Genomic DNA, 27509 nt, shown 5'->3' with positions numbered 1-27509 from the left:
ATGGCATTGTAAAACCACGTTGGGAAGGTGCGGACCACCAGCAGAATAACTGACCTCTATCAGACGACAATCAGTGGGGAAGTTATGAGATTATGGCAGGCAGTTGTAATATGCATCGCGAACACAGACGGGGATCGCTGGTGGGAACACGATCTACTTTTCGCAAAAGACTGTCGGGAAATTTATAAAAACCGGAATTTGCAGCTGACTGCAAATGATTCTACTGCCGCCAATGCACATTTTGTGTAAGTGCGGCCAGGCTAAGATAAAAGAAATTAGGCGTATGGGCCTATTCTTCCCTCATTCCATTTGGAAAAGGAAAGGAAAGGACAAGTAGTGGTACATACTACCCTTCACCATACTGTGGCTTGCCGACTAAGTATGTAGACGTAGATCTTAGCTTTTAAAGCAGTATTTACATTACAGTAAGCACTGTTTCTTTCTTTTGTTGTCATTACATTCAGCTTTCCTAATTACGGAAACAAGGTTCTGTCTTTATTGTTACTGTGTATTGTAATATTTGTAATATGTTGAATACATAACACTTCAGTGCTTCGATTTTCACAATGCTTATATATACTCTCAATTAAGATTTCCTATTCGTCGCTGAAGTTATATGATTTGCAAGCAAACAATACATTATTTTAAGCAAGGAGAGGGTGGTTCACATGTATACCACTAACACTTATTCCTTGTTAATCTTCGCTGTTTACGGAACTGAAAACTGCTCTAGTACTGCTATGAACAAAAATCCTGACATTTTGTGAAATTTGTACACGTTGCTCTCTTCCGTAATTTAGTTCACCACTTTAAAATGGTTCATTGAGCAATAACTACTTCTGAGCAGGCATTAAATACTAATGTGTTTGTTGTACAGCTGGTAACAATAGTAGTGAATATTTTGCATGTTATTTGAGGTTCCGTGAGTGTCGCATTCTCCTAATATGCCTACACTGATGACTCTAAATATTAAAACGGCCTGCTTATTAGTGTTTTGGTCGAACTTTGGCACGCAATACATGAGCGCTGGCATGACATGGCTTAAAGAAGTCTTGGCAGGTTTACGGAGATATGTGGTAACAGTTTTGTGAGGTAGGTGAGGTAACTGCTGTTAATTACAGGCAGGTCGTTCGTGTTCGTGGAGCTGGCGCACGATATCATCTCGGATGTGCACCAGCAGATTTGGATCAAGCCCGGTTGATGGCCAAGACATTTATTTTATTTCCCTGTCATGGTCTTCCAACCATCGTAGCACGAGTCTGGCCTTGTGTCACAGACAGTTATTACTCTGAAAGATGTCATCGTCATGGGGGAAGACATCAAGCGTGAAAGGATGCACGATGTCGGCAATCATGTTCACATAGTCAACGCGTCTGGTGCTGCCTTCGATTACTACTGCAAGGCCTACAGCAGCCCATATCACAATACTGACTCTATTGGCCAGTGTCCTTGGCTCGCCGCGTGTTTCTAGCACGCGATCGCATCGATGACGGTAAATCCAGAAACGACCATCAACCTGATATAAAAATATGCATGATTCATCCGATCAGGCCATACGTTACTATTCATCCATGCTCCAATCTCGATGATCACGTTCCTCATACCTTGGTAATTAATGGAGACAATGGGCTTAACACGGAAACATATGTGGCACGTCTGCTGCGGAGCCGTTCGTTCAACAATGTGTGTTGAGCGCGTGTTCCGAAATAGTAACTGCACCTGCCACAGATCACCGACTGTCCTGCTTCACAAAGCGGTTAAGCCTCCGAGCTTCACGTTGTGTAGGGACCGATGACCATAGAAGTCTGGTCCCTTCAATCCCACAACCCCTTCACGCTGTGTGACGAGGCGTCGACATCCAACAGCTAGTCAGCTATTACTGGTTTCACCGTCGTTGGACTACGAGGTGCATTCAAGTTCTAAGGCCTCCGATTTTTTTTCTCCGGACTGGAAAGAGATAGAAACATGCGCATTGTTTTAAAATGAGTCCGCGTTCATTGTCAATACGTCCCAGAGGTGGCATCACTGTACGGCAGATGGAATTTTACCGCCAGCGGCGAGAATGAGAACTGTTTTAAATACTTAAATTGGCGGCGTTTTCCATACTTGAACAGCGTGCAGTCATTCGTTTTCTGAATTTGCGTGTTGTGAAACCAATTGAAATTCATCGACAGTTGAAGGAGACATGTGGTGATGGAGTTATGGATGTGTCGAAAGTGCGTTCGTGGGTGCGACAGTTTCATGAAGGCAGAATATCGTGTGACAACAAACCGAAACAACCTTGGGCTCGCACAAACCGGTCTGACGACATGATCGAGAAAGTGGAGAAAATTGTTTTGGGGGATCGCCGAATGACTGTTGAAGAGATCGCCTCCAGAGTTGGCATTTCTGTGGGTTCTGTGCACACAATCCTGTATGATGACCTGAAAATGCGAAAAGTGTCATCCTGGTGGGTGCCACGAATGCTGACGGACGACCACATGGCTGCCCGTGTGGCATGTTGCCAAGCAACGTTGACGAGCAACGACAGCATGGATGAGACGTGGATGCCATTTTTCAATCCAGAAACAAAGCGCCAGTCAGCTCAATGGAAGCACACAGATTCACCGCCACCAAAAAAATTTCGGGTAACCGCCAGTGCTGAAAAAATGATGGTGTCCATGTTCTGGGACAGCGAGGGCGTAATCCTTACCCATTGCATTCCAAAGGGCACTACGGTAACAGATGTATCCTTCGAAAATGTTTTGAAGAACAAATTCCTTCCTGCACTGCAACAAAAACGTCCGGGAAGGGCTGCGCCTGTGCTGTTTCACCAAGACAACGCACCCTCACATCGAGCTAACGTTACGCAACAGTTTCTTCGTGATAACAACTTTGAAGTGATTCCTCATGCTCCCTACTCACCTTACCTGGCTCCTAGTGACTTGGCTTTTTCCAACAATGAAAGACACTCTCCGTGGCCGCACATTCACCAGCCGTGCTGCTATTGCCTCAGCGATTTTCCAGTGGTCAAAACAGACTCCTAAAGAAGCCTTCGCGGCTGCCATGGAATCATGGCGTCAGCGTCATGAAAAATGTGTACGTCTGCAGGGCGATTACGTCGAGAAGTAACGCCAGTTTCATCGATTTCGGGTGAGTAGTTAATTTAAAAAAAATCGGAGGCCTTAGAACTTGAATGCACCTCGTACTTTCAGTGTGTGCTCACGGGAGTAGCACCCGATCAACCAAGCAACTTGGAAAATGTCCTGTGGTTCCCTTTCATTATCATTTTATTTGCTTTCCAGTGATACAGAACTCTCTGTCATGCTTGACTGAATGAATGTGGGTGTGTTTCATTTTAATATACGGTGGTTTAGTGTCCAGGAGAGAATCAGAGGTAGTCGTACAGAATGCCCAAGACTTGTATGAAAGTCACCGGTGTTAGGTTGATGGCGGAAGCCTCATCTCTGGGTTTTCCTCGCCACGGGGTCGCGTGGGAGACGTTGGAGTGTGTGAGACAGTCAGTCTGCTTCCAGCTCGCCGAGGGTCAGCAGTCGAAGTCTCTTCGAAGAAAGGTGAGTTGACTTAACCGCGTGGCGCGTTGTCTCATAGCGTTGGTCTCGAGTTTTATCTTATAAAAATTGATTTTCTGGGTCGCAGTAAGGAATGTAAGTTTGATTCCTAATGCAGACTTGACTTTGATCCGTAAGAAGAACGTAGCACAAAGGTGTTGTATATCTTGAAGCGCCCTCGGTTCTGTGTGAATGTTTGTGTGCCTGCAACTGCGTGTGTGTGCATTCTAATCTTCTCCGAATCTTCTTGGCTTTCTTGTAAAGTTTCTTTGTCTCATTACTTTATGTTGGGTGGAAACGATCCACATGGGTTAATATTAGAGTTTGTTGGCCCTCTGCCATTATCATTTTTTTATCCAAATGTGTCCTCTGTAAAATGTTAATTGTTCGCGACTACGTGGTTTGATGTTACTAAAATTTGGCCACAGTACGTAGAAATTGTGTCTCCGCGAACCACGTGGGCTCACGAGTCTTTTGTGAAACGTATAGTGTTTCACAATCAATTGTACCTAGTTACCAGGCAACAGCAGTTCTATAGATGCATTACATCAATGTTTTAAGGAATAAATAATTTTGCGTCAAATCTTATCCAGTGTACCGATGTTACGTCTCCGTTGTTATCCCATTTACCTTGTAGTTTTTCTTGTTAGCCCATCCATAGAGTTTCCATACGCAAAGGTCCAATAATTACTGTCCCTTTTCTATTTTAAACAAATGCTTTTGAGTAGATGTTTTCAACAATGTTGCCGTAAGCTGCCCTTAAGCACAGTGTTCACGCACTCTTTATTTTATTCAATATTTGATTCACGTGAACAATGCCTGTATCATATTAATAATTACATCCCATTCTTTATCAGTGACTTTACAATGACTGTTGTCTTGTGAGTTTTTAAATTAAGTAATTTTCCGACTCAGCGCAACCTCATAGTTGTCGTATGGCTAGAGTCGGTGGTGACCCAAACTTTTACGTTGATTTCAATGTCAGATAGCATTTTCTTATTCAAAGTGCGCGTGCCTCTTTTAGGCATTAGGATACATTCAAAGTGGGCTTCACGGTTCCTATACATAGCGACCTTTTATTCACGCTACATACAACTTCACCGTTTTAGAGATACTTGCTCCATGGCTCTGTGACATAACACTGTGCCCTTATTTTAATTTCTGTTGGGCCCGCAGCGTAGTATACTCGTACGTCGGTATAAGACGTTATCGAAATAAATGCTCCAAACCAGCTGCAATATGGTAATAAGTTTTTTAATGTTTTATACGACAGATCTTGCAGCAAATAACTGTCAAAACTGAACTGTTCAAATATCTCACAGAAGTGTATTTTTACATTTCGATAACTACAAGGACTATTATACTTACCGAGACATAACAGAAAGACTTCACTACACATGCAATATGGTCGTCACTTCCAACGGCATGTCACTGGATGATGCTAATAAGCCGAAACAGACCTGCCGTGTAAAACATTAAAAAACGTATAGCTTTATTGCAGCTGGTTTGGAGCATTAATTTCCATAATCTGCCCTTAGTCAAAGTCACTTATGTCAGTCCTTTTCTCCATTTGCGGTGCTTTTAGTCACTTCAGTGATTCCCCACTCGTCTCTGATCCTCTCACACTTTCCCTTTTGACTTACATGTCCGATACGTCACCAGGTGGCATTCAAACTCGCAGTGAGTAGTGGTCATCATGTTGTGCGTCTTAGTGTGTGTCAGTACAAGAGCACGTGAAAGGGAGTGAGTGAATGTAACATTCTCAATGAAAACACGGTTAGGTGTGTAAGTTCTGTCACTAACAATAAGGTGTGTAGAAGCTTTGCTTAGACGTATTTTTGCAGTCATTGGATAAACCTTTAGACATTGTCACGCAGTGTAAATATTCTAGACAGTCTGAAGAACGCGGATGTATTGGGAGAACGTACTCCTATTCATGATAAACAGCAATTTTAGCATATCTATGAAGCAGATGAAATTGTAGTTTACGATTAATACCTTGTTACAAGAATATCTTTCACGTACAGATAAACTGATTCTCCTTTTTAAAAAGTGCGTTTATTTACATAAGTAGATAACTTTCAGTATTAGTTTTGAAAATCAGTTGCAACACTCACTAATATTCAAATCCAGGTACACCAGCATCGTTATTTGCATCAGCAGACATTTCATGTCATGTTCACAAACAAGTTTTACGGGTATTGACACATTCCATTATGAAATGTTACACCAATTCCTGTCTCTTTACAGTTTATAATAAATACTATTATACAGTTCCTGAATAATTTATACATTGTAAAGTTTATGGTACTAACACCAACCTATTCATTTATCAAAACATATGAAGAGATTTAGAACATCTGGTGCGCTCCTTCTTCTCCTGACGCGACAGAGGCTACGTTGACGAATTTTGTGCCAGCAGATAAGTACAGTACAGCGAGAGCCAGTGTCGACTAACTACGCGCCAGGTACAGCGCTATACGTGTGTTTGACAGCTGACCCGGACACAGATATCGCTGTTAATGAACAATACTTGTTAATGAACAATATCTGGAGCGCCAGAAATCAGTCAGCCCCACATTAAACTACGCGCAATTACTGCGAAAGCGAATGGAAATCTCAATAACTGGTGTGTCTCATACAAGGCACAGATATCACTCTAGGCAAACACGATGACGATGGCTGCAAATGTACAAATGAGTAATGTTTTAAAAATGCAAGGAATTACGAACGATGAAAGCATATGAATAGAGATATGAAAGAGTCATGGGGAAAATTATAGTGTGTTACTTCTACTAGTAGCATTTTTTTCTGCCTCAAGGAATAGAGGAGGCTGTTTAAGATCCTGTTCATTATAAAGCCGCAGTTCTTTTCATCCAAATAAACAGATGAGGTGATAGTGGAGCTGACTGGCTCCCAATTGGGGACGACCAGTTCCAGCATTTGCTTTATGACCCTGGAAACCTGCTGAAATCGATATTTTATTACTGGGAGAATGTTATCCAGCATCAGACACAAAAAGTGAAAACTCACTCACTCACTCATCCTCTCACAATCTCACTATCACTCTACCTCTAGACTCTCTCTCTTTCACTCGCTCATTCCCTCTCTCTCTCTCTCTCTCTCTCTCTCTCTCTCTCTCTCTCTCTCTGTCTGTGTGTGTGTGTGTGTGTGTGTGTGTGTGTGTGTGTGTGTGTGTGAGAGAGAGAGAGAGAGAGAGAGAGAGAGAGAGAGAGAGATCTATCCTATATATAAAAAGGAATGAAGGTGCATCTGTTTGAGATTATTAGACTGCGACATTGTTTGACCAAACACAAACAAAGTTGGCACATTTTTGTATATCTATTTTTTCGTGGAGAAGGTTTTTGTGCTATCTACTTTTCTACAACTTGTTACTGGAAGATGCTGCACTGCGTAAAATCTATACCGTTCAACCGATTGTCTTGAAAATTGGTATACATAGGTATTTGGGCATGCAGAATATTTTATAACTATCCGTTTTGCTATAATTCACCACTATATGGCGTTGCAGCATACCGTTCAGTTGACTGCAAAAAACGTATCGATACCTGAATCCTCAATAATAATAATAATAATAAAAAGTGATCTTGATTGTGGTTTGTTAAGTGCCGGACAATGACATGAATAACTTTCCTTCTTTTGTTTGTTGGCGAACGGCGTACCATTCTTCTTTTGTTTACAAGTGATAGATGTGAGAGTTGCCCGGAGAGTAGTGTACGGCATTGTTTTTCTTCAACAATTCGTTATTGACCATAATGAGAATTACACACACGAGAGAATGGTATTTTATCTACGTACCCTATCTTTCCACGAATCTTCCATCCCGTTCGACGGCCTTCTACCAGCGAGAAACAAGGGCATGTATACACTGTCGGTGCCAATTCTTGTCCTTGTGGCGGAGCCAGCGCTTCTCTATGTGAATCACCTCCTCATCGTCCTAAAACTGTCTTCCACGAATAGCATCCTTTAAGGGCAAGAACAAGGTGGAGTCCGAGGGGTCTAGGTCAGGTGTGAAGCCGTGGATGGTCTCCGCGACCGCTGCAAATCGTGGAGGTTCGCCGAACCGCCTTCTGATGACCTCACCCTCCATGGCCCACCAACAACTGTACTTCTGTCGACAGCAGATGCTTGATAGACCTTGCACAGGCGTTTGTGAATACTCCCCACAGTTTCTCTCACTGCAGTGAGAAATTCAACGACAGCACGTTGCTTGTAACGCACGTCGCCTACAGACACCATTTTGAAAATGTCCGCAGCTACCCTATCTGTCGGACGTGACGGAAACTTGGCGCGCTCACTCAGGAGACTTCAAATAATACAAACGTAACGTTTTGCGTTCGTAGCATTATTTTCGGCTGAGAAAAAAAGATCGGTGCATTACTGTCTGGGCAACCATCGTATTTTCGCCACTAGACAGCGCTGCAGTTTCCCTACTTTCATACCGTTCAGTCGTTGCAAAAATCATACCGACGCCTCATTAATAACGAATAGTGAGTCTGACTACGATTAGTAATTTGTGACTGGTTTGATATGGTAAACCATTTTCATTGTGTTGAGTGTAGGACGTCGATATGAATAAAAACGTATTTAGGCTATCATGAATTTATACCAAAAATGGAATCTCATCGATATCTTTCATTTTTCCACATTTTTGGAGATCGAATTATACATTGAAGATTACATAGAGACCATCCTACTGTAAATATGCAGGAAAACGTCTGCCGCGTTTCTCAAATTGATTATCTGTTTAGTATCCTACTTGAATGAGAAAACCTGCTGAAACGATATAGTACATTATCCGGTATACTTTGGTGTATACGTCCGAGAATTAACCATGAATGGACATAATGCACAGTCATCTATCTAATGATTATTATTTCCTACTAATGAACTCATTTTTATATAAAGGAAACATATTCTCAGTGCCTACCTTAACTTATTAGTAAAAAACTGAAAATTATTTTTTCAGTTTCATGAAAAATTGCTTCGGCACAATCAGTACCAGTTTGTTGGCAGCACATTTTTTCGTACACTTATTGATAGCTCTCGATATGAAGAGACTTCATCAGCAGGATCCGCATTCCTCGTCTTCAAACGCAAATACTCCTAGCAATTTCATCTACTCATATGTTGTTCACTTTTTACCACCCAAGCGTTAGCGATTCGAGTGGATATGACGTAAGTCGCCGAGTCCAAAACCTGCTGATAGTAGTAGACCCAAAATGCGTATTGCAGTCTACTCTTTCAATTTATCGTAATGGTCAATGTTACGCTGTTGTCCAACTAGTAATTAGAAGCTCCCCTTGGTTCCAAAAAATTAAGGCCGGCAAGAAACTGATAACTGCCTTAATACAAATGCGAACCAACAATTGTTCAACTCCTTTTTATTTACATCGAACAGTCATCAAGGATAACCATTTATCTTACCGTCAGAATAAAGAAAGAGATGGGAACCGCTTGCTGTTTTCATGCAGTTTTATCAGAGCACAACAAAACCGCTTACAGCAAGACCTTGTGCCTCTTCGAACATTTCTGTTTTATAGTGTCATGAAGAGACTCATATTTTATAAAGGATTGCAGCATGTTTATATGAATTTTTTATCCGTAAACGGTCTAATCTCCCCAGTATCCGTCGACTTCCTTTCTACAATCATTTTTTTTGTTTATAGTTGAAGTAATGTCAAGATTCCATATCTATAGGTTTGTACCTAGGTAGACACTGTTAAGGAATCTTAAATCGTTGTTCAAACTTTTTACGCTTAGATTTCTGTGCAAACCATTGGTCCCTTCTGAGAGTTGTCAGACGTATTTTTCTACGGTGTTACAGCAGATATATGTAATTTCATATATTGTTTCGTAATCTGCATCTGAAGTCAGCCCACACAGACATTGCTTGTTACCATGACTTATGTACAACGCCTAGGGTGGGTGCAAAGCGTCGGTTTGTTTCCCATTAAAAAAAAAAAAAAAATTAAAGCGGAATTTTTACGTGACCATCCAACAGATCGATATGAAAATAGTCTAGTGCGCCACTTGTTTTATCGATACGTATTAACGGAGACAGTAAACCTCTGAGAATAAGCAACATTCTATCAGCTGCGACAGCAGCGCCCTCGCCCGCGCTTACTGTTACGGCCAAGCAGCAACGCTGCACAGTTGCTGCTGGAACACTAATTGTTCTTCACGTCTTACTGTCACTGTTACTACATATCGATAAAAATAATATCGCAGTAAACTAATCTGGGGCCACGCTGTCGAATGGGCGGGTAAAAATCCCTTAGCTTGTAACGGGAAACAAACAACAGACGTTTTGCGTCAACAATGGACGTCGCTTGAAAGAAGTGATCAGTCTTTGTTTGGGCTGACTCCAACAACATTCGTAAATCTTAAATCGCATATATATGCCGAAATACCATAGAAAATGCGCCTCTTTCGAGGGACATCTTGAATATGATTTTATATTTATGTCACGTTTTTGTCAGTGTTATAAAATAAGCCCACGGCATACAAAATATATTCACTAGTGAAAGTGAAACAGAGGAGCTAATGTCCCGTTTTCGAAGAGGTCGCTAGGGGGAGGGCACAAACCTGGCTCAGGTGGAAGACAGTCGCCCGAGTTATCTCACTAAATGCAAAACCTGTGTTCATTCCGGTCTGGGAGTGGAAAGCAAAGGAAATTTCGTTGTAAAGTGAGTGTTTGGGGGCGAAGGGAAAGTCGAATGTGTCAATTGAGTTTCGGCGGCAGACCACAGTTCACAAGGATGAGGAAAATTTTGGGAAGTTGGGACTCAGTTTTATGGGAGTGTAGGAGATGTGAACATATGACGAGACCAGAAAAATTTGTGACGTGGTCCAGGATACGAGTGGAAGAGCGTAACAGTATCTAACAAGTGAGGCAGAGTGCAGGTAGTTCTAGGATTTAGAGGTAATGATAAAACTTGTAAGAAACGGAAGTCTATACTGTGTTGGTTAGCTAAGAATGAGATAGATGAGGGTTTTATTTGTATGGTTAAGGACCTGGAATTTAATACCTGTATTCTCCTGATTAGTAGTTTTAGTAGTCTTACTCTACTTAGGGTTTTTTGGATGGTTACTATGTGAGGTTTCTAGGTTAAGTTTTGATCAAGTGTTGATACAAGCTGTTTTAATGTTTTACTTAAGTGTGTGGGGCAGTAGTGCAATGTCAGTTGATCTCTGGGAGGGAATGCTCAGATGCTTTTTCCGATAATTTTGTGACTTTTGGGTCCTCATCCTCTATTTCAAATGCGAACTCGGTACCACAACTAACTAAAATTGCAGCCCCAATTGCCTTAACTTCAGATACTAAGCCGTTTAAAATATTTGAACTGAACAAAGTTCCGTCAAAGTACAAATCTGTGCAAATTAGGCATCGCAATTTGTTTTAATTTTATTTAAGACCTTGGTATTGTTCTTCTGATACGCAGAAACTCCACATAGAGTCTGACATGATTCCTCAAACTCTGTTAACTTTGTTTCGCGACAACACAATTGCACATTTTTATTTGTTTTTTTTTCATATAATTATGGCCTGATATTTTGCAGAACTGATGGAAAAATACGACCGATCACATCAGGAGGTAACCTATGGAAAAGTCTGAACACAGATTTTATTCAATTTGTTAGTTACATGCTACAGAAATCGTATAAACAACAATCGTTATGATGCGGAACGTGTCAACAAATGAAAACCATGTATGTAGAAAAGGGATGATTAAATCATTATACAGCGACACTCTGGTCAGCTACAGTTTTCTCCTATGAAATTGGCTAATTACTTGACAATTCCAGTGTGATATGCAAATAGCTGTTACAAATATCTTCAATCTATGTCAGCACCCACAACTGCTGTCAGACATTTTGTTTCTATGGATAGATATTCCACCCCTTTCCATGCCAAAATTATATTCATTAAAGGGTATTGCAGATCAGTTTTGTTTCTAGTTTTGCACTTCCAAACTTCTCCTTACTCCCAAACACAGCTGGATTGTTAAAAACAAGTATCACACATGAATAAATGTGCCATGAGGCTGTCGTTAACATTTCCAGCTGCTTAACGAACCGCCTGCATGATGTACATGTGTATACCCCACACATAATGCTAATTACTTTCCACTGTGCAATGATCACTTTTTGCCGAAGTGAGTTGTTATCCCCAAATATTAACCCATAAGACATCAATGAACAAAAGTACGCGAAATATGTGAACCTACTGACCGGTTTTCCCCCAAGTCGTAATTTATTCGGGAAAAAGTTGACCAACCTAAATGTTACAGTAGGTCTGCTATAAGGGATTTTCCACTTTAAGTTTTCGTCAATGTGCCATATAATAACATACAAAAAAATGGCTCTGAGCACCATGGAACTTAACATCTGAGGTCATCAGTCCCCTAGAACTTAGAACTACCTAAGCCTAACTAAATTATTGGTGTACTTCTGGATATTTTGAACTACTGGATATTTTGACACTACAAAAGTGGATGAGGTGTGCTCTTCCAAAGTTTAACACTAATCTGTCTGTGCTGTTGGCGCTTCTCTGCTCGGCTTCACAACAATTCTTGTAACCTACATACACAGAACTAATTTTGCCTCCTGATTCAAATAAAATTACAGATTATTAATATAAATTAAGAATATTGGTGGGCCAGTGACGGAACTCTGTTGGACTCCGATTGTAATTTTTTTCGTTACAGAGGATGTGCACCCACGTTCCAATTTCTTCCCATGCAGATTATGTGGCATCCCTCTTTCTATTACTCCAACAGCAGAGATTAACTTTCCGCATTATTCTTCTTTTTCCTTTCATTTTGTCTTGCCTCGCTTGATGGCCGTTTGCCATTCATGATACAACCGACGCAGTGTGCACTGTGGGTCTGGCGGACGCGTTGTCGGGTGCTCAGTACGCACCGCCAGGAGGGCCGGAAAAACACTGTCGTGGCAACGGGTACGGCGCGCGGCGTTTATTACTGCGCCAACTTAATTTCCCATTTACAGAGTTTCGCCCCGTGTTTTTCAGACGTGAACGTACTTCCTAACGATATGCGCTGTAAATGAACAAGTGTAGTCGCCAGCATATTGCCTTTCTCGAGAGCACATGTGCCATTTAAACACGCAGGTCCGACTGCGAAGGGGGAAAATGAAACGTTTGTAGGGAGGTGTGAGCCCGTGCGATACGCTGCTGCGGCACCGTCCGCGCGTAGCCCGCCCATGTGCTGTTTGTTTTCCGCTGCTGTGGCTCCTTCCTAAACAAATTATACAAAATTGTGCTCCGAGGATTCGATTCGAGTTTAACCTGCCATGACTGTATGACCACGGGCTTAGTTTCAGCCGTAGTCGGGTTTCTGCGAAAATCCACTCTTTACAGAATTTAAAGGAAACCGAAGCGTGCTTCTGAGCGACTGTTATACTTTCACAACTTTAACTGGGGCGGACCATAGTGACCTGATGAGACAGTCGAGTATGAGCGATATTTTCTACGCTCTCCTCAGAACCACACGTGTAGTCAAAACAATAACGCAGAGGATATTACATCTTATAGAGTTCAATAAATTCACATAAAAGTGTGATTGATGCGAGTTACTTGCATTTACCGGGTGATCAAAAAGTCAGTACAAATTTGAAAACTGAATAAATCACGGAATAATGTAGATAGAGGGGTACAAATTGGCACACATGCTTGGAATGACATGGGGTTTTATTAGAACCAAAAAACTACAAAACTTCAAGAAATGTCCGACAGACGGCGCTTCATCTTATCAGAATATCAATAATTAGCATAAAAAAGTAAGACAAAGCAAAGATGATGTTCTTTACAGGAAATGCTCAATATGTCCACCATCATTCCTCAACAACAGCTGTCGTCGAGAAATAATGTTGTGAACAGCACTGTAAAGCATCTCCGGATTATGCTGAGGCATTGGCTGTCGGATGTTGTCTTTCAGCATCCCTAGAGAAGTCGGTCGATCAAGATACACTTGCGACTTCAGGAAACCAAAAACACAATAATCACACGGACTGACGTCTAGGGTTCTGGGAGGCCAAGCATGACGAAAGTGGCGGTTGAGCACACGATCATCACCAAACGATGCGGGCAAGAGATCTTTCACGCACCTAACAATATGGGGTTGAGCGCCATCCTGCATAAACATCGTACGTTCCAGCAGGTGTTTATCAGCCAGGCTGGGGATGATACGATTCTGTAATATATTGGCGTACCTCTCCCCCGTCACGGTAGCAGTTACAAAACCAGAATCATGCATTTCCTCGAAGAATAAAGGCCCGATAACGGTAGATGTGGTAAATCCAACCCATACCGTGACTTTCTCGTCGTGCAATGGAGTTTCCACGACAGTTCTAGGATTTTCGGTAGCCCAAATTCTGCGGTTGTGGTCGTTGACAGACCCACGGAGTGTGAAATGAGCTTCGTCGGTACAAAACACGTTACTCAACCAATCGTCATCTTCCGCCATCTTTTGAAACGCTCACACCGCAAATGCCCTAAATCGCCAGGTAACAGTTCATGATGCCGATGGATTTTGTACGGATAGCATCGGAGGGTACGCCTCAATGCCAACCAAACATTAGTGTATGGAATGTTGGTGCGACGTGCGACTGCACGAGCGCTGACTTCCCCCTGCATAGACGAACCCGCTACTGTCTCCATTTCTTCCTGAACTGTCTCAGCAGCATTACGCCTTGTGCTCGGTCGGCCACTACGGGATCTATCGTTTAAAAAACCCGTGGTTTCGAACTTCGAAATCATTCTCGCCACAGCTTCATTTGTCAACGGACCTTTACCTGTTCGAATCCCCTTCCTATGGCGATAGGATCGTAACGCTGAACTAGCACATTTTCCATTGTGATAGTACAGCTTCACGAAAAGCGCCTTTTCAGGTAACGTCAACATCCTGCGACTGCTGGCGCATCTGATTCTCTCTCTCATTACAGCTCCTTTTATACACGATTGTCATGGGCAGTCACTGGCGTTTTGCTGTCCAGCGCTAACTGTCAGACATTTTATGAACTTTGTTTTTTTGTTGTTGTTGTTGTAACTAAACCCCATGTCATTCCAAGCTTGTGTGTCAATTTTTACCTCTCTATCTACATTGTTCCGTGGTTTATTAGGTTTTCAAAATTATACTGACCTTTTTTCACCCAGTATATTTTAAAAAATGGTATAAATGTTAAAGAAGTTAAATGATTACGACTTAGTACTTCAGCAATTAGAATTACGAAAACACTGCAACAAATACAAGAGCATTTCAGAACTATGACACGACTACTACGCACCTAATGCTTCACGACACTTACTACAAGCATTTATGTGATCGTGTCGGTACTGGTATATGTCATTTAAGCCATCTACAGTATCGTCTATGGGCTTTAGACACTGCAGTCTATTCATCTCCTCCCCTTGTCCGCACAGGGTCGATAAGTATACTATGGACTTTTCCAAGACGGAATATATTTATCCCAACTGACCGCGAGTAATGTTAGAGGTATGAAACGGAGCCAAAGTTTCTTAACTGTCTGCGAATCGTGTAACTAAGGCGGAACTTGGGTACAAGCCCAGTATTAACGTAGTGGGATGTGGGAAATCGCCTCAGAACCACATATAGACTGGCCAGCCGAGCGACCCTCGTCGTTAATCCACCAGGCGGATTCGATCTGGCGCCGCGGCACGTCCCCACTCTGAAAGCGTTGCTTTAACACGCACGACTGTCAAGGCGGGGAACAAACTCTATAGCAGCGGTTTCCACTCTGCGGGCAATTACTCTCTGAGGGGTGAATCGAAATTTTCTGGGGGTAAAAACAGGAAGGGTTCGACTGCAGCTCAGTCAAGAACCAATATTTTACATTGGTAACTGTGGTGTCACCGCCGGACACCACACTTGCTAGGTGGTAGCTTTAAATCGGCCGCGGTCCATTAGTACATGTCGGACCCGCGTGTCGCCACTGTGTGATCGCAGACCAAGCGCCACCACAAGGCAGGTCTCGAGATACGGACTAGCACTCGCCCCAGTTGTACGGACGACTTTGCTAGCGACTACACTGACGAAGCCTCGCTCATTTGCAGAGCAGATAGTTAGAATAGCCTTCAGCTAAGTCAATGGCTACGACCTAGCAAGGCGCCATTAGTAACATTGCATGTATCTAAAGAGTCTCACTTGTAACGCCACAATCTCCAGATGTACCAAAAGGATGGATTAAAGTTAAGTATTCCAGAAGCTACGTACTTTTCTTTATAGCATTCATTACGTATCCTGTTTCAGACCTCACGCCATCCGGCTTTAGCCTCGCGCGTGCCTTTCGGCTTCCTCTCATTGTGTCTAGGCTGTCTTGTCTAGACACAACAATAACTACGAGTAATTCTAAAATTAGCCAAGTATGAGTACTAAGGCATGATGCGATGCAGCGGAGTCCACAGTGAATGTATTAATGAAATTATTTTAAAATCTCGCGCAGTCGACGATAGCAACTAGTCGCCGCCAGCCACTTGCGTGGTGCGGCATGTTCATTATTGACTCCAACAAGATATTAGCTCGCACGTTTTTCTTATTTCGTTAGCGATTAGATCTCCAACCTAGTGTACGGACACGTGAAGTGTATGTATTGCTGGTGCTACTTTCTCAACATAAGTAGCTCATTGGAACTTTTATTAAGCAATGGCTACTATTCGGTACGAAATTGCTGATTTACAGCCCTGCCTTTCATTTGTTACTTGATATAAACAGCTTAGGTTATAAGAAGTCTCGTTGACAAAAAGATTACGAGAGGCGGGTGATAAGTAGATTCTGGTTGTGGTGCCACTGAGCAGTAATCACATAAAGATCATCATAAATGACATACACATTTACATTGTAAAAATGACTTCGCGATAATGGCAGAAGTGATTCCTACACAACAAATTTGATGTCTGGTCATGTCTCGAGAGGCATCGCGCGATTTGCATATCATTTTCGTCACGGAGTTCGTGCGTGCCAAGCCTCCTGAATACGCCTGATCTCGCCTCGTAGCCTATGACAGGACTCCTCTTGTAAAACTTAGTATGCACTGATTCACTGTTCAGACAGACTGGCATTTTCCGTCATGGTTTCATGTGGCAGACTCTGTCGCCCTGCCACCCAAAAAAATCATTTCTTTATTTAGAATTGATTCAAGGAAAGCTGAAAGTTGAGTCATCCATTGAGTTTCTAAAAAAATATTTATTTAATCGAAGCAAAACTGCATTTCCTGCTGACGTAGTATTTCGTAAAACGTATTACTTTTTGCTTAAAAAATTAAAAACCACATATTTGCATTCACAATATAGTGTTCTCAAGCAATTGCAAGGAAACTACTCGTATTCCGGAAAAAAATTTGATTCTTTCGCATTTTACAGTCTCACACTGCAGCTTGGGGTTACAGTAGCTACCTCTTCGTTATTGGCTATATTTATTACAACATTTCGAAGTTAAGCAACTCACGGTTGGAAGAACTTGCAGTACAATGTACGATTTCAGACCAAGCAGAAATTAGTGGAAATTGAGGTTTCTTTCGAAATGCATCCTATGCATCTCCCAACATCACCAGGAAACTTTCGAAATTTTCTGAAGTCTTCCTCAAGGAATTTCTGAATCCCATTCCATCCTCCATTTCTAAGGTGTCTACAAGAACATGCACTGTCATTTTCCTTCTTTAAGAAACTCACGAATCCACCATCTTCCACGGACAATTTTGCTGCTTTCCAGTTAGTGCACTTTAGGTTTACATTATTGTGTACGTAATGTAGCTAACTAACATATCGAAATCATTTTTATGAGCTTAAATAATTTAAATCTAGTTCTCACCATTGGAGATTTGCTTACCAGTATTTTCAAACTGTTCTAAAAATATTTCTGGACAAGCTAAGGCGCACGTACGGAGAGCGTGCCGCATGGAACACGTTCCACCATGCCGATTTAGTTTTTCCGTGACTTCCCTACATCGGTTCAGACAAATGCCAAGGAAGGTTCCTTTGAAAGGGCACGGCCGATTTCCTTCCCCATCCGTCCCTTATCCGATTGGACCGATGACCTCGCATGATGGTGCCCTTATCCAAATCAACCAGTCAACCTACTTTCGGTTGATCAAAGGAAGCATTCAGTGAACTGCCTGCTGGCAATAAAGGAGAGTTCGAAAATTTTTATCGAATGTCCTTCAATGAATTTCAAAAACTGTTGTATCTGAACCAGGAATAAGACATACCAATTTCGTAGGTGCAGTATCTCGCAAAGAGAGTCTGACAATATCTTTACGCTTTCTGGCAACTGGAGATTCCGTTACGTATTTGATTTACCCGCTCAAGGTATCTGAATTTTACCGACGATTGTCTTCCAACTTTGTATATTGTTCTTCGATTCATATATTTCATAGCCCAAACCAATTGAAACCCATTGTCAGTCATCAATAGCCTATTGTTTTGTTTTTCTGTGATAGTTATTGTGCTGAGATTCCCACAATTCGCGCTATTCTCTATAAAGTTCTTTTCGTTGTCCACTTACTTTTACAGTTGTATTCCATACTAGTATTGTATTGTATTTTAACCGCGGGCCTATAAACGACGGAGAGGCTCCGTCCCCGCCGCAGCCGCAGTGGTCCACAACCCCACGACGACTACCGCAGTCCACTTCACCCCTCCGCCGCCCCACACCGAACCCAGGGTTATTGTGCGGTTCGGCCCCCGGTGGAGCTCCCCAGGTAACGTCTCAACCAGACTAGTGTAGCCCCTATGTTTGCGTGGTAGAGTACGTGTACGTGGAGAACTTGTTTGCGCAACAGTCGCCGACATAGTGTAGCTGAGGCGGAATAAGGGGAAGCAGCACGCATTCGCCGTGGCAGAGGGAAAACCGCCTAAAAACCATCCGCGGACTGGCCGGCTCACCAGACCGCAATACAAGTCCGCCGGGCGGATGCGTGCTGCTGACCAGGCGCTCCTACTCGCCCAGAAAGCCGTGCGTTACACCGCATGGCCAACCGGGCGGGAATTCCATACTTAATGATAGCTCACCAATGCACAGTGAGTACAGGGAGGCACCGTGTCATCACCGCGCCTATGAACAGATGTCCTTCCCTGCCGCTGAAACACTCAGAGCTTGTGCTTCGTCTCGAATAATTTCAATGTCGACAGGACGTTAAACCCTAAACTCCCTTCCTTCCTTTATTCCTTTGTGAAAAATATGGGATGTCGTGACCTCTCACGCTGTGTTCTGCATGGCGGCCCACTGCGATATTCACTTGTCGCTTATTGCTAAGCAGTGTCATCATTGACAACGAGAAGGGTTTTCATAATTTTTCTTCCATTGCAAATAATTCACCCTTGCTGTACTGGGACAAAGATGCATAGGCGCATTATACGACTAGTGAATAAAATCCTCGACTCTGGGTTCAAGGTTATTGCCGGTGTGCTTGGTCGCCAGTCATATGTGTAGCGCTGGAGCGTTCTTATTAGAGGCCCAGTAGGGAACAGTTGAGTTTTAAAGATATTTGTGAATCAGAGGGAAATTATCCGGAATACTTTAGTATCGAGATGACAACTGATTTATAAAACTATTTTAATGATTGTCTTGATGGAGAATACTTTTGGAGGAGTATTTAATGGCAAGCCATACGATCGCAAGAATGAGTTGTTTGTTTGTCAGACATATGAGAAACGGAATTCTTTGTCCCTTAGTTAACTAGTAATATTCATGATTTGTGTTAATTTGATCTCTTTGTTTTCATTGTGTCATAAATTACGCAATTGGTTGAATTGTCTGTACTTTTGGTAATGAGAGGATTTCGTAATTATTAAGATCTTCTTTTTTTGGATAATAATCGAAGTTTAATTTTTTAAGAACGCTTTCCTGTAAAGTAAAACCCTCCTCCACCATTCTTAGTAAAATTTTGAATATTTTTGTCGTGTGTGCATTAGACATTACGCCACACGCAAACATACACTCCTGGAAATGGAAAAAAGAACACATTGACACCGGTGTGTCAGACCCACCATACTTGCTCCGGACACTGCGAGAGGGCTGTACAAGCAATGATCACACGCACGGCACAGCGGACACACCAGGAACCGCGGTGTTGGCCGTCGAATGGCGCTAGCTGCGCAGCATTTGTGCACCGCCGCCGTCAGTGTCAGCCAGTTTGCCGTGGCATACGGAGCTCCATCGCAGTCTTTAACACTGGTAGCATGCCGCGACAGCGTGGACGTGAACCGTATGTGCAGTTGACGGACTTTGAGCGAGGGCGTATAGTGGGCATGCGGGAGGCCGAGTGGACGTACCGCCGAATTGCTCAACACGTGGGGCGTGAGGACTCCACAGTACATCGATGTTGTCGCCAGTGGTCGGCGGAAGGTGCACGTGCCCGTCGACCTGAGACCGGACCGCAGCGACGCACGGATGCACGCCAAGACCGTAGGATCCTACGCAGTGCCGTAGGGGACCGCACCGCCACTTCCCAGCAAATTAGGGACACTGTTGCTCCTGGGGTATCGGCGAGGACCATTCGCAACCGTCTCCATGAAGCTGGGCTACGGTCCTGCACACCGTTAGGCCGTCTTCCGCTCACGCCCCAACATCGTGCAGCCCGCCTCCAGTGGTGTCGCGACAGGCGTGAATGGAGGGACGAATGGAGACTTGTCGTCTTCAGCGATGAGAGTCGCTTCTGCCTTGGTGCTAATGATGGTCGTATGCGTGTTTGGCGCCGTGCAGGTGAGCGCCACAATCAGGACTGCATACGACCGAGGCACACAGGGTCAACACCCGGCATCATGGCGTGGGGAGCGATCTCCTACACTGGCCGTACACCACTGGTGATCGTCGAGGGGACACTGAATAGTGCACGGTACATCCAAACCGTCATCGAACCCATCGTTCTACCATTCCTAGACCGGCAAGGGAACTTGCTGTTCCAACAGGACAATGCACGTCCGCATGTATCCCGTGCCACCCAACGTGCTCTAGAAGGTGTAAGTCAACTACCTTGGCCAGCAAGATCTCCGGATCTGTCCCCCATTGAGCATGTTTGGGACTGGATGAAGCGTCGTCTCACGAACGCTGGTCCAACTGAGGCGCCAGGTGGAAATGGCATGGCAAGCCGTTCCACAGGACTACATCCAGCATCTCTACGATCGTCTCCATGGGAGAATAGCAGCCTGCATTGCTGCGAAAGGTGGATATACACTGTACTAGTGCCGACATTGTGCATGCTCTGTTGCCTGTGTCTATGTGCCTGTGGTTCTGTCAGTGTGATCATGTGATGTATCTGACCCCAGGAATGTGTCAATAAAGTTTCCCCTTCCTGGGACAATGAATTCACGGTGTTCTTATTTCAATTTCCAGGAGTGTAGATTGTTTCTGACAAGCAAAGAAAAATTTACAGTACGTTCTTTTCCTTCAGCTGTTGCATTTGCTAATTTCCATTTGCTTTCGAGAACGTCAGTACACCAGACACAAAACAGTATGCTGAGGATGAGATAAGTTATTTTTATTTCGGGGCAGATCTCACTTTGCATTCTTGTGAGTAAACTGTACGTAGTCAGAATTACCAGGTGTTGTGCTAAATAAGCAGACAAATTTACAGTGAACAGTGTTGGTTACCTTAAACAGTTATTTTCTATCTTGTTGAGGAGTTTTTAATTTTGTGTGTGTTTCATGGCAGAGATAATGTCATATGTACTCAGTATTGAGTTTAAGTTAAATAGTTTCTACTGAGTACACAATTAGTTTCTTTTGAGATCTACTAAATTTCGTTTTTCATTATTTCATATTCAGCATTTCACTACGTTTAATGTTTTGTTTCATGACACTGTTCCCGTGAGCAACACAGGGCCAACGAACAGTCAGTATTGCTCAGCACTTGAACGCGATATTTAAAGCCCATATGTTGCGAAGAGAAAACTTTTGGAAAAAGAATGTCAAGTATTTCAAACATTGCTGATGTAGATTTTTCTTATGCAGGCAGACACTAGTATAATTCGTGTGAAATATTTCAGTGTTACTTTAATTAATAGCGGATGTTTCAGTTGCATAAAAGAATTTATTACTTTCAATTATTTAATCAAAAATTCACTTCACGTAGCTACAATAGAAATTATATCTGGTAATTCACATTTTACATTTCAACACTATGGCTAGCAACAACGTATTTCGTCAAGCTACGAGATCGAAAATTACGTCACAAAGTAATGACTCACTAGTTAATAAGACAGAACAAGCACGACAACCATTACACATATATAATTTACTTGAGATTTCAGAGAACGCAAATAATTTTCCAACACAGATGAATTCCTAATCAGTAAACGCAACAGAACAAATGTCGAAAAATGATGCAGAAATTTCAGAAGACGGATAGTCAGGCGACGAGTTGCCTCAGTAACGCAAAATTTCTGCAACAACCATTAATCGAGTCGTCGATTCGGGTTTGCCTTCCGTTCCTTTCACTCAAACAAGACACGAGCCTACATCAGTTACTGACAATACACACTCAGTCGCCGTAAATCCTGTAAATATAAATGCGGAAATCAATAACCCTGTTTTGTTAGAGCTGCTACTAAACATGAATAAAATATCTGAACAAAACTCAGAACGATTTAAGAAAGCAGACAAAACACTAAAACAAAACACAAAATCACAAGGAAAAATCACAAAACTTTTGAGTAGAAATCTGACAAGATATTAGAGATGACTCACAACCTATTATTACGAGACTACAGGTCAGGTTACGCAGCCTGGAAGTGAACAACATAATGTAAACACCACACAACACAACGATAAAGAAGAGCAACTTGCAAAGATAAATACCATGGCAGCGAGTACAGTAGTCTCGCAACTCACAGAATGGCAACACAGCTTAATATCATCCTTGAAGAAATTAGTGAACAGACAGACACATTAAAACTGAATACTGACGGACAAAAAGAACATAGAATTTCGAAGATTTGATGACAAAGATGACAAGTTTGTCCACAAACCCAGACAATGATTCCGACATCACACATCCTATAAAATTTTCAATCACAGTAGAAAAGTAGGCACTTACGAATTTTAAAGTGAGTCAGTCTAAAATCAGTCTCCAAGAAAACAACATGCGAGAACAGTTAACACGTATCGAACATAAGCTAAATAGTGATGACGACACCAATGACTTCACGTGTTGATACATCTACGATCAAACACTGGTGATGAAACCACCAGTTTGTGGCGTCTTTGTGATTTTTCCTGGGGAATAACACTTTTCACCAAGACATGAGAGTGAGCTGTTTGTCAAGAGCAATAGATAAAATTCCAATTCTCACCGAAACGACAATTTCAATTACTAGCAATTTCTCACAGTTCCTAAATTAGATTTTTTCGAAATTTTATCAGCGACAACCACCCCCAAGGCTGGTTTATTTTCACTGTAACCAAAGTGGACTTTCGACTACAGACTGGAATACATATAAAGATATCTCTGAAGCGAGACAGCCGTGGGTATGCGGTCTGTATCAGAAACTGTGAGTGAAACTGATTTTTGCCACGCGTCCCCCTCTGCTTATTGCAAGCTACTCAGAATCGAGTAGAACGTAGTATAATAACGATAAAAATTTTGATCAGTCCGAGTTTTCAAGCCCAGTCAGGTATTTTGAGGAGACGATACATAGGAATCATAATCATGCAAACCCGTACAGCCCTTCTGAGTAGACACGCATTTGCTTAACAAAATTGCCTCCACATTTGCATCACTTAATATCAGCAGGAAGATGTAAGGACGGTCTGGAAGCTTTTCAAAGTTTGCTGTAAGAACTAGAATTTGACACCGACAATCATATCACTAGAAAACATGACAACAGAAATCCAGGCCGAACGGTTCTAGGCGCTACAGTCTGGAGCCGCTTGACCGCTACGGTCGCAGGTTCGAATCCTGCCTCGGGCTTGGATGTGTGTGATGTCCTTAGGTTAGTTAGTTTTAAGTAGTTCTAAGTTCTAGGGGACTGATGACCTCAGAAGTTGAGTCCCATAGTGCTCAGAGCCATTTGAACCATTTTGAACCTTGTAGTGAAATGTTACCATGGGGTTGGCCAACATCATGAGATATTGTAAGTGCAGAATACATTTCCCACTAATACCCGTGAACTTAAGATGAAAATAAGATAAGTTAAGAAAATGGCTCTGAGCACTATGGGACTTAACATCTGTGGTCATCAGTCCCCTAGAACTTAGGACTACTTAAACCTAACTAACCTAAGGACATCACACACATCCATGCCCGAGGCAGGATTCGAACCTGCGACCGTAGCAGTCGCGCGGTTCCGGACTGAGCGCCTAGAACCGCTAGACCACCGCGGCCGGCGATAAGTTAAGACATTTACTGTTTGCACACCCATTTTCTATTGCTATTTTCTGTAATGTTATCGATTTTCTCCACAACCACCAGAGAACAATAATCAAAAAACATATGCTGTTACACAAATACCACAGGATGGTATTTTAACAAATATGTTCATATTCCAATTTTAAAAAATTCCACAGTGCAACAATATTTGCACCAAGTAACCCTGCACTATTATTGTTTGACGTCACTATTAGGCTGCTCCTAATAGACTTTTAAATGGCCATGCAAAAAACCGCACATACACGACATCGATAAATAGAGATTGTGAAGAAGTATTGCTACTGGAGGATAGGAACGTACTCCATTTTCAAGCGCGAGGGCAAGACCCAGATGCTTTCACGCCATGCGAGTCTCACGTTGGCCGAGAATGGACTAACGCAGCCGCAACTCCCACGCACGCTACAATCTGTCTGGAAGCGACAAAATAGGCGTCAGGTCGATGACACGTGACGTGGCCGCCACTCCCTGCGAGTGTTAAAAACCCGGGGAACCTCTTCTTTCGTCTCTTTAAGCCAAAAAAAGAACATTACAGCGGCGGGGAGCGGTTTCCCACCCCTTCCCCTCGTCCTTTACTCTGTAGAGCATTTCGTCATTTGTGATTTGTGCCTGCCATCGCTATATTAAGATGAATAACAAGACACACGCATAGATAGAACGTAGCTTAACTCTTTAAGAATCTCACACTATCAAACGATTGCAAAAATTCTGATGTAACAATCCCAGAAAAAGAATTGCTAACTACAATAAGTTAATTCCGTTTTGCAAAAATCAAGAAAACGTATTTTGCTATATATCTTGATGATAGCACCTTTCTGAGTGGTAAAATGTAAATGTCGTGTGACGAGGGCCTCCCGTTGGGTAGACCGTTCGCCGGGTGTAAGTCTTCCCATTTGACGCCACTTCGGCGACTTGCACGTCGATGGGGATGAAATGATGATGATTAGAACAACACAGCACCCAGTCCCTGAACGGAGAAAATTTTTGATCAAGCCGGGAATAGAACCTGGCCCCTTAGGTGTGTCAGTCTGTCACGCTGACCACTTTCTCTTCATTTTTTTTCCATTTTGTTCGTTGCTGCTCGTTGTGTCTCATCGTCGCGGACGTCACATGACATCCGTTCAAATTCGTTTGTTGATCCTCCACTCAGTTTTTTATTACAACGGCCAACCAGCGCTCTGACCAACCACGCTGAGCTACCGTGCCGGCAACACTCAGCTACTGGGGGCCGACATTCTGAAGGGTGAGAAATAGCAAGAGGCCTTTTCGTGTTCTGCAGAGAAAGGATCGAAGAAACCTTCAAATTTAATTATACTACATTACGAATCACCTATTTGCATATGACCAAAAAAGTTACATTCTATCTACGTCTGTTTCTCGTTATTTGACTTACCTTATTGGATCAATGTACCAAATAGACTTGAGCAGATCGCTGTTAAATACTTTGTGTTTACTGCATCAGAGGGAAGAGAGATGTGCACACACCCTTTATGGACGAGTTAAATCTTCACGTATCTCGCTGTTCTGCTAGTACTATTGTTAATCGATACAGACTCCGAATTATTAAACCTACTCTTCAACCCATCCATCTCTCCTACCTCACTGCTATGGCCTCAATCTGAAGTATACGATAGCTGACGCAGAATTATCCTGCATCCTACCTAAAACTCACGTTACTTAAAATTGACTTGTACAGTTTCATTGGGCGCTATTCCACGGAAGGTTGCTTCATTGTGGCGGAAAGAATCAGTCGAGGGATTGCATATACACGTGTCCAAACAACCATCTGACTGAGCTGTGAAACAAATGAATGCTATTAAATCTCGCTTTGCTCGAGTGTGGGATTGTAGAAATGTAATCTGATGGCGGCTCGATGAACCCTCTGCCTGGAACTTGGTTGAGAATTGCAGAGTAATCGGGCAGATTTAGATGTGATCAGGATGCTACTACCGTTGGTAACAAGCCACTGGAAACGGTAGCAGCCGTGCAATACCTAAACTACAATTACATTTCACCCGCATGGTTTGTTTCGGGAAATGATTTCGATTTTCAAGTTCTTTACTATATGGGAGGATTTTACTCGTGACAGTAGTATGCTAATGGTGTTTCTCATTTTACGGAAATATCTTCGAAAATAGAAGAGTTTTGTAACAAAAAGTTTACTTTGGATAAAGAACTAGCTATCAAACTTGAAAGTCTACATCTGTCACAAAGTAAAAAACGTATTACAATATGCGTCCAACAGAAATTCATTGAACATCTTTAAAACGTTGTTAAAATAATAATACATTCAACAACTACAGACGCAATACTGGGTTACTCAGAGTTTATATATATCCATCTACAACGACAGGACATGTAGTAATGAAGGCAATAAAGTCGATGTAAGCGAATATAACAAAATAAAATATCAAGTAGAATAGCGTTTTCCAATTCTCTACAAAATGTCCTACTGTGAAATAATATTTGCCGCAGGTCCCACAATAAGGGAATAAAAAGACGGCACTTACGATTCCTCCTTGCCTTTTTTAAAATGAATACACATTTTCTCTGGCATACCTATCCTATAGTGGCACTATTTGCTTATAGTGTACATTTAGCTATGTCGTGTGTAAATTTTTTTATGTGTCTGCTACAGACAGTCTTACTGTGCTATCACACATTAATAATGCTTGGCAATACTTGGTACGTATAATTTATTTATTTATTTTCTTTTCTTTTTGGCATTGCAGATAGTATTTTTCTGCGGACATGAGCATATTTTTAAAAATATCACACTGTGCAACTTGTTTATAGGTGTCTTTTGTTAACTCGGTGGAGCACTCACCTGACGTCAGTATGTGTAATTGGTCTCACACACCGTTACCCACAGTTTCCACCGCACCGCTTTTAATTTAGGTTGCTATATCTTATGAAGGTAAGTGTTTGTAAGCAAAGTAGCATCATATGTACGTGTGTGTGTGTGTGTGTGTGTGTGTGTGTGTAAGGAAAATTTTAGACATTGACAAAAAGCATTTACACAAATTGGAGATACAAATGTATATGCTTTCTTTTGTTTTGTTTTTCCTTGGGAGACAACACACCATCCTCACGAGCTTGCAGTTGATTCCACTTCAGAGATTTTCACATCACAAAGCTTTCCAGTGCTCTCAGTTACCATTTAGGCAAATTTTTTGGCATTGCCCTTTGCTGAAGATGGTCTTGGAGAAGCGCAAAAGAAAACTGACTCAAGAATTCCCTTCTTCTCAGTTGTTCTTACTTATTTGTGTTGACAGTAAGAGCGGAATTTATCGCAGCTGTGTTCACACAACTGACTATCTTCTTGTATTTCTAGCTACATTATATGTAGCATTTATTCTGTCTGTCAAGGCTTCTCTACCCTTACTGAAGTTATAGAAAATTACATCTGTTTTCTTATTATTTCCGGTATTTTCACCAACATTTCCATCGCAATGCTTCGTAGACAAAAGTAAGAGTACTCCATTTCGTTTCGGCACATAAGAGACTAAGGTGTAATTTTCCTGAAAGCCAAACATA

Source organism: Schistocerca americana, chromosome 5, assembly GCF_021461395.2.
Source record: "Schistocerca americana isolate TAMUIC-IGC-003095 chromosome 5, iqSchAmer2.1, whole genome shotgun sequence".
NCBI lineage: Eukaryota > Metazoa > Arthropoda > Insecta > Orthoptera > Acrididae > Schistocerca > Schistocerca americana.
This window is presented reverse-complemented; position numbering follows the sequence as displayed.